The 9,232-nt window shown below is 46.1% G+C and overlaps 1 long non-coding RNA gene across 4 annotated transcripts; it reads right to left on the bottom strand.

The window, feature by feature from the left end:
- Positions 1 to 1,023: 1,023 nt before the first annotated feature.
- On the bottom strand, positions 1,024 to 3,946 carry LOC123172596 (uncharacterized). Of its 4 annotated transcripts, none has more exons than XR_006485650.1 (6): positions 3,664 to 3,946; positions 3,331 to 3,554; positions 2,663 to 2,941; positions 2,370 to 2,576; positions 1,724 to 1,981; positions 1,024 to 1,627 (listed from the first exon to the last, which is right to left on the bottom strand). It is a non-coding gene; the product is annotated as an uncharacterized lncRNA (long non-coding RNA). The 4 variants fall into 4 exon arrangements; XR_006485649.1 differs by having other exon boundaries at positions 2,381 to 2,576; XR_006485647.1 differs by having other exon boundaries at positions 1,724 to 2,576.
- Positions 3,947 to 9,232: the final 5,286 nt, after the last annotated feature.

Below are 9,232 nucleotides of genomic sequence, written 5' to 3'. Positions count from 1 at the left end.
CACACAGCCTTTGTTACCCCGTCAGTCATGCGCAGCGCGGCTCGGATGGAAATAGACGATATAGGCCGTCTAGCAGTAGATTCTGAACTAACGTCGTGACCCAGCAGATTTACCCTGTCAGTTGATTCTCTAAAAGAGAATTACCATATCAGTCACCCATGGCAAGCTACCTTCCCTGACACGGCTGGTGTTCTTCATATCCTTTCTAAATCCAATCGAACTCTGCCCAGCGCAGGTTCCTGGAGTTGTTCATCCTCCTTCGCATAGTTGGCTATGCAGTGACCAGCGTTAGGGTCGTATTAGTCGTACCCATCTTCAGGCAGTGCCACGCCGGCAGTTGCCCGCCTCTCTCTACCATTACTGCATGTTCGCATACTCCAGTATCCCAACAACGAGCACGCAGGTGTTCATTCCTGAACCGCAACGAGTTTACAGATGCTCACACCGACAGAGAAGAAACTCCCCAAGATGAACTCCTCGTCAGCTCAGATTGCTCCCCTTGATTCTCCGACGCCTCTGAGGCTCCACCATCCTGCCATGTGTAACCATGAGAAAATTAAGAACACCACAGAGCGGTAGAAGTTGAGAAGACCAAATGCAAAGTACCTTTACCGAGAGCATAGAGCACACCACCTCCCGAGCAATCTTCAGATCGGGTAACTGCAGATCCCGTGTTTGAGAATTCAGAACGGGCCATATCATCTCCCTTGTTAAGTGCGTGGCTGCAGGTACACGAACCAATGCCATATCCTACCGCGCATATGTATTGAGCTATCACTGCTCTCCCGCCCATGTGGTTGAAATTTTGAACGCAAGGCCAAGCCTGTCTGCTCATATACAGAAGGATGGATACACATGTCTGAACGCTGGCCGTTTGATGATAGATGCATTAACTTGTTAGCGCACTCAGCAAGCAAATATATTCAGGCCCATCTCTGAATCCCCGATCAGGCACAACATGTAAGCATCTGTTTATATTATGCAAAAAGCAATTCAATCAGAATCATGCCCTAACAATTATCATCAGCACATGGCCACATGCACATGTTCAAAGAAAGCTCAACCATTTTCAGTGTCAGAGTGCTCACGAGCGAATGAAGAAACAAATTATTTTGTCCAGTTGGTTTACAGACAAGTTCTAATTATTCAGATATAGCATAACTTAAACTGGGCAGAAACGTAGTACGCTGAAACTAACTAAACAATCCCATCAATTATTCAGTCCGAGTTCGGCTGCTTTACGGCAGTTGTTCTGACGGTGGCCTTCATATTCCTGGACTCATTAGCTGCATTGTTATCATCGTTTCCCATAACACTATGCACTTTGTCTCCCATAACCACCATAGCACCTTGTGGCTGAATCTGGTTCACACCATCTCCATTCTCAGCCAACCTGTGTTCTAATCCAAGGCAGTGCCTTATTTCTGCAACTTCATTTTTGTACACATCGATATGTTTGTGTGACTGCCTGTGTATTTATTGTCTGCCCATAGGTGGGAGATAACATATGGTTGTGCTCCTCAGGGTGCTCGGCTATGTACCAACTGTTGTCTTTGAAACGCAGCAGTCTTATGAGAGCAAGGCAGTCACAGTGGCAAGAGTGTGTGTTCTCCACTATCGGCTTCCACTGACCAACATACAAACCATCCAAATTCAGTTAACCAAAACATGAATTCAGTGAGCTAGTAGTATATTATGGAATTATGTAAATAAGTGTACATACCGCGCATCTGCAGACTATTTTTTGCATGCATTTCGTCCTATTCACGTTTTTCCTCTTTCCGTACCTAATGCCCATCCTTTCTTCCATGAATACAGATTGTAAAATCATAGGCTTCGCCCAATGTTTGGAAGTTTGTTCCTAATTTCGCCAAAATGACATTGTCTCCAGTGTTTTCAGCAAAACTCCGTATTGATTTCTCCATTGCTGAAATCCTATTAGGGCGGTGCCCTGCCTAGCTCAGCAGCCCCAGTCCTAACCCTGGGTGTATATCAAAGTGTTAATACATAATTAGTTAACCAAAAAAACAGATTAATAATGCATCCATGAATGCAGAGATAATTGGTAATCTTTCCCGTGCCCAAGAAGATTTTCAGTTGCTTTTCCTCATTTTTTTAATACCATTCAGGAACGATTAAAAACTCAGAATAGTTGATGTAGTACAAAGGCAAAGACAAGAAACAACAAAATCAATGATCTTGTTCCAAGAGCATCTTGACATCGTACTACATGGAAAGCATCGCCAACTTTGTTAAATCACTTCCAAATTTGCAAGATTTCTGCCGAATTTGCTGCATCCCAGGATCAGCCATTTTCTTACTCAAAGTTTGCAAGAGTTATATAATTAGCCAGAAAACTTAGTCCTCACAAAGTGCATACGATTTTGGGTCGGTCTGCTCTATAGATTGCTCGGATGCCTGAGTCGAATCTCGAGTCGCTGCCTCTGCCGCACATATCTGCCTGTCCGCACTTGATGCCGTCATGGCCGGCAGCTTGCCCCCATGCGGTGCCATCAGGGGCTCCATGGGTATGTCGCTGTCATTCACCTCCTCTACAACAGTTCTTCTGCATACTCCTAGATGTCGACATACAAATTAGATCTTCAGAAATCCCCAAACAAAATCCCTGTGAAATAACTCGCACCACCGAACAGATGTATACCTGTTAATCGACTGCATCAAGAACTCCATCTTTGCCGGTAGCCGCAGGCGCCCTCTCACAGACAGTGTTTCCACCGGATCGCCGCTATTGAGAAAAGAAGGATCAGCTAGCGAGGTAGGAGACAGCTGCTCCATCGACCCATGCTTGCATTTACTTGGCTGCTAGCATAGTTACCGGAAAAGCATCAATCCTGTACCACGAATCAGAACGGACTTCTTCAGGGCTGTGACCCTGTCCGGGCAAGGAGCTCTAAATAGCACGGCAGCACCGACACGCACTCTGTAAGCCATTGCAAATTATATGCAACAATCAGCTATTCTTTCAGTTTCAACCATTGTATGAACTACTGTGGCTCACAGACTGAAAATGCATCATGTTTGCATCACAGATTAGGGAAATCTATTTGTTCTCCGCAGTGTAGTGTTCATTTTTCCCACAAAATTAACTTGCACCACAATATCCTCCCCCGGAGCATCTCCAAGGGTTGCTTATTATAATTCAATCACGTGTTCACTACTACTGGATATGCACTAATCGCTCCTTTGCATACAAATAAACAAACCATCTGAAATGAACCTAGCAAATTCTGTTTTATTTGATAACTAGGACGCCCCTGCTTTTTTTTTCTAAATGCACAATGAACAATCCTTAAATTGCAATCTTCATACCTTTGTGTCCACCCTGAGTTTTTGGATCCACTTGCTCTATGGAGTACTCTGAACATTGAGCCTTATCTGCACTTGCAGGCTCTCCAGCGGCGCCCTCACGACAGATTTGGCCGTCTGCACTTGAAGCCGCCGGTGCTAGCATCTCAACCTCCGCCGGCGCGATGACCGGGAACCGAACAGGATCCACGGTGCCGTTGTTATCATTGACCTCCTCTAGCAGTGTTCTGGTTCATCCACACAATTTTTGCGGCCGACAGAAACAAAGTCAGTGCCGACTGCTGACAACCAGATCCAAATCATTGCAAAAGGGAGGTTCATCGAGCAGATTCTAACCTGTTTATCGGCTGCATCAAGAACTCCATGACCGCCGGAACACCTGGGAACTCGCTGGACCACGCAATCCCGTTCGCCGCAGGAGATTTCCCCGCCTGGGGAGAATGCAAGATCCACCTTCACTGCCCCACCCCCACACACAGCGCCCCATCTTCTGCATTTACTGCATGGTCTGCCGATGCTACCGGAAAGCACCGGATCTGATCCACGGATCAGGAAGCCGGCGACGTCTCGAGCCACGGCTCGGGCTCGCTCCGTCGACGCCGTGCAAATGTCCGTGCAAGCCAGGCCCATCGGTCAGGTCCGTACAGCGACGTATATGAGAATTTTCCCGTCCCATGTGGACCCGCAGCCTGCCCCCTTCATTCAATTCGCCGAATCACAAAGCTATTCTGGACGGATGTGATACCGAGCTTCTGTGAGCTCGTGATCACATACTCCGCGTCCGGTAGAGTTGCACTACACAACAAGAGAGCTATAGAAAAAAAGAGAGCTATATTGATTTGGCATGACAAGAAACTACGGACGAGAAGACAGATAGACGAAATGTGCATTTTTAGCTGGAGGCACACAGATAGCGCGTGCTTCACGTTCGATCTCCATATTGCGCACAGGTTCTCTCCTCCAGTTACCTCAGAGAGAACAGACCAAAACGAACCCAGGGCCAAAATAGCATCAGAAGTATACTGTTCAAACTTCGATGTCCCACAATTAACTTTAACATGGAAATGATGAAAACACTCAAAATCAACAGACTGTTCAACCTTTATACGTACGCTTCTTTTTTTTGAGGATATTAATTATATCAGTGGGATCTAAAAGAGCGCCGAGACTGTTCAGCAATCAGGGCCGGCCCAAGAATTATGAAGGCACTAGTGCAAATGAGGTATTTGAGGGTAACATTAATACTTTCACCGGTATGTATTGCATATCATGAAAGTAATTGTAAAGACATAAAAATCAAAAATATAATTTATTAGCAAATAAAGTCTTACTACATCATATATATAAATAATGATACATGTACTTAACCATAAATAACTTACGGAATGAATAAAAATGTCCAGAAGTGCAAGGGGCGAGGGCCGGCCCTGACTGTACATCAAGCATGGATTGGACAGGTGGCTGGTTATAATAAATCAAGAGAATTAGTACTAAGCAGGTACGGGAGCTTTGTAAGGTGAAGTAGTACGAAAATGCCTAATGGTGACCGAGCTACATGGTGCTCGGTATCTGGCCCGCCTATATGCACTGCGGTCAGGTCACAGACCTCATTAAATGCATGTATTCGGTCAGCCAGTAATAAACTATATGGCGTATTCTGAAATATGGTACAGTGTATCGCACATGTCAAGTCCGCACCCAACCCCTTATAGAGTTCGCGTCGATGTGCTTGCGCAACAGCTGCGTCATGTACACTTCGGTGCCACAAGAATATGTACATTCTGAGAACGTGGTCACCCTCCATGATACACTAATCACCTAGGTTCTGCGATTAGCAGTACTTAGTTCTTAAGGAAAACTTTTCACTACAGGTCACCTTAGATTTACCCATGATTGAAAATAATCAACTAACTGCAATTTCATCTTATGATTATATTCGATTTTCATTAGTATATTATATGCCAATAGTATATTTTTATTTTATTTGGTTTATTTTAATTTTATTGTCTGTAAAAAAATGTTTAAAAAAAAACTTCCTTCCGCCGACTAGGGCCAGCCCAGCTCCAGCCAGGCCGCGGCCCAGCCCACCGCCTCGCCGTCCCCGAGCTCCCCGAGCAGGAGACCGGCCGCCGCACGCCGGCGATGCCGTGTCCGGGCAGGACTCCGCCTCCGCCCCGGCCCCTCGTGCAAGGCACCGCCTCCCCTTCCCCGCCTTTAAAAGCCGCCGAACCCCGGCCTCCCTCTCCTCGACGCGCCGCACTCGCCGGAAACCGCCGCCGCCGACGAGATCCGCGCCGCCACAAGCCGCTACCGCCTCCGCCCCGCGCCATTCCGCCGCCGCTTTGCGTCGCCACTGCCGCCGTAGCACCGCCGCCACGCCGCTCCTCGCCCGCCGCCGCCGGAGATCCGCCGCCGTCAACGAACCGCGGAGAACCGCGAAAACCGCCGGTTTCTTTCGGTTTTTTTTTCGTTTAAAACCGAACAGTTTTCTTTTTAGTTAGATCTATTTAATGAACGTTCGCTGGTTAGGTCTTCATAGCGGACGAATTCGTCGGATTAGGTTCTGTAGCGAACGTTCGTTCGTTAGATTTATTCTTTTATTTTTAATTTCGGACAAGGACCTATCCGTAGTTTTATTTTTACAAATTAGTCCATGATCTTCAAACCCTCACTACTTTTTACTCGTTTATCCAAATCCAATGAAACCAATGCCAAATTATTCGTCTCGATCCCCTCTGTCCAGAAACCAACTTAACCATATTATTTGTAAGTTTAAATTTTGGTTTCAAACAGATTTGAATTCAAACTTCTTTTGTTCATAACTCAAGTTTTATAACTCTGATTTAGTTGATTCTTTTTGCAAATTGAAGCTCTTGACCTAAACTTTCTGATAAGACCAAATCCACCCAATTTTGGTACTGTTAGAAATTGTTTTCTGTTGCAAGAGTTAATTGCTTGTTTTCGAAGTTTTCCGAGATCTTTTCTTCGATTCTTTTGGATGAGTGCTTATGTATGCAATTGCTTGCTCACGATAGATTGAACGGAGTGTGAAGAGTAGAACTATCAGGAGTTATGAGTGTGAATCATCTTCATCAACAGTACAAGGCAAGTTCACACTTTGACCATACTTTATATACCCAGTTTTTATGCATTAGTTTTACCCTCAAACATTGCATGAGTAGGTTTTGATTACATGTGGGTATTGGGAAGTAGTTGATGAGGTAGGAACCTATTGTCTTTCATTCAAACCCTGGGTGTTACTACGTTATGCTTATACTGCTATGTTATGCTCATAGACGTGGATTGGTATGAGAGATTCATTAAAGATGTGAGAGTTATATTAACTAAGGGAAACTTAAGCTGGCTACCTTAATACACATCTGGGTGGAATGGTTGGGGCACCCTGGGGATATACCAATGGTTTGCCCGGACACCTGGGGATATACCAGTGTTTTCCTAGGAGATCCCGGGGTATCTGTGTGATCATCCTATGGTTTGCCACCCAGGCTCAAAGGGATCATAATGTTATTCATGCTGCAAACTTCCGTGTGCAGCCACAAGCCATTATGGGATCTAGCATAGTTGAGTATGTTGTGTGACCTCTTTTAGTGGTAGACTAGTAGATGTAGGGGATGTAGGTGGTACTGTCTACCCATCATAACGAGTTAATGCTTCTGAAAGACTGTGTCTCGGTCATCCGTTTCTCAAACATCATGTAGTGCGAGAAATTCAACGGAGGAGATCGAGTCTTGTGGGGACAAGTGCGCAAACCTCTGCAGAGTGTACAAACTAATAATGATTATGTTGGAAATATGCCCTAGAGGCAATAATAAATTGGTTATTATTATATTTCCTTGTTCATGATAATCGTTTATTATCCATGCTAAAATTGTATTGATAGGAAACTCAGATACATGTGTGGATACATAGACAACACCATGTCCCTACTAAGCCTCTAGTTGACTAGCTCGTTGATCAATAGATGGTTACGGTTTCCTGACCATGGACATTGGATGTCGTTGATAACGGGATCACATCATTAGGAGAATGATGTGATGGACAAGACCCAATCCTAAGCCTAGCACAAGATCGTGTAGTTCGTTTGCTAAGAGCTTTTCTAATGTCAAGTATCATTTCCTTAGACCATGAGATTGTGCAACTCCCAGATACCGTAGGAATGCTTTGGGTGTACCAAATGTCACAACGTAACTGGGTGGCTATAAAGGTGCACTACAGGTATCTCCGAAAGTGTCTGTTGGGTTGGCACGAATCGAGACTGGGATTTGTCACTCCGTGTAAACGGAGAGGTATCTCTGGGCCCACTCGGTAGGACATCATCATAATGTGCACAATGTGACCAAGGAGTTGATCACGGGATGATGTGTTACGGAACGAGTAAAGAGACTTGCCGGTAACGAGATTGAACAAGGTATCGGGATACCGACGATCGAATCTCGGGCAAGTAACATACCGATAGACAAAGGGAATTGTATACGGGATTGATTGAATGCCCGACATCGTGGTTCATCCGATGAGATCATCATGGAACATGTTGGGAGCCAACATGGGTATCCAGATCCCGCTGTTGGTTATTGGCCGGAGAACGTCTCGGTCATGTCTGCATGGTTCCCGAACCCGTAGGGTCTACACACTTAAGGTTCGGTGACGCTAGGGTTATAGAGATATTAGTATGCGGTAACCCGAAAGTTGTTCGGAGTCCCGAATGGGATCCCGGACGTCACGAGGAGTTCCGGAATGGTCCGGAGGTAAAGATTTATATATGGGAAGTCTTATTTTGGTCGCCGGAAAGGTTTCGCGCATTATCGATATTGTACCGGGAGTGCCAAAAGGGGTCCGGGGGTCCACCAGCCCCGGGGGGCCACATGGGCTGTAGGGGTGTGTGCCTTGGCCTATATGGGCCAAGGGCACCAGCCCCAAGAGGCCCATGCGCCAAGAGATAAGGGAAAGGGAGAGTCCTAAAGGGGGAAGGCACCTCCGAGGTGCCTTGGGGAGGATGGACTCCTCCCTGGCCGCACCCTTCCTTGGAGGAAGGGCCAAGGCTGCGCCCCCGTCTCCCTTGGCCCTATATATAGTGGGGGGAGGGAGGGCAGCAACATCTAAGCCCTGGCGCCTCCCTCTCCCTCCCGTGACACATCTCCCTCCTCCCGCAGCGCTTGGCGAAGCCCTGTTGGAATCCTGCTACTTCCACCACCACGCCGTCGTGCTGCTGGATCTCCATCAACCTCTCCTCCCCCTTGCTGGATCAAGAAGGAGGAGACGTCGCTGCTCCATACGTGTGTTGAACGCGGAGGTGCCGTCCGTTCGGCGCTAGGATCATCGGTGATTTGGATCACGACGAGTACGACTCCATCAACCCCGTTCTCTTGAACGCTTCCGCTCGCGATCTACAAGGGTATGTAGATGCACTCCTTCCCTCTCGTTGCTAGTAAACTCCATAGATTGATCTTGGTGATGCGTAGAAAATTTTGAATTTCTGCTACGTTACCCAACAGATTAGCCGTGTCCCCGGTTATGGACATCTTGAGTATCTGGTAGTTGGATTATTGCTTGATCTCATCATGTTACTTAAATAATTTGTTGGGTTATTGATGTTAATTTGGGATTGAGTTGGGGTTACCTTCTCAATATTTTCAACAAACTTTGTAGTTAAATAAAATATATTCCTTTGTTGTAGGAAAAAATTAGCTTTATGCAAAAAATAAACTTAGAGCCTCCACCAGCCAAATATGCATGTAGTGATAGCCATTCATTCAGCATTGCTCTACAGTGTGAAATTGCCAGTACATTCAATGTACTGACCTACATGGCTGCAACGTCTCATGTTGCAGGATTCTTACGACGAGTAAGTGATACGTTAGGGTTACGATGTCTACACTCAACTTTG

Source organism: Triticum aestivum, chromosome 1D (assembly GCF_018294505.1).
Source record: "Triticum aestivum cultivar Chinese Spring chromosome 1D, IWGSC CS RefSeq v2.1, whole genome shotgun sequence".
Classification (NCBI taxonomy): Eukaryota; Viridiplantae; Streptophyta; class Magnoliopsida; order Poales; family Poaceae; genus Triticum; species Triticum aestivum.
Note: the sequence above shows the minus strand (reverse complement) of the source record. Positions and strands in the feature narration are given on the sequence as shown.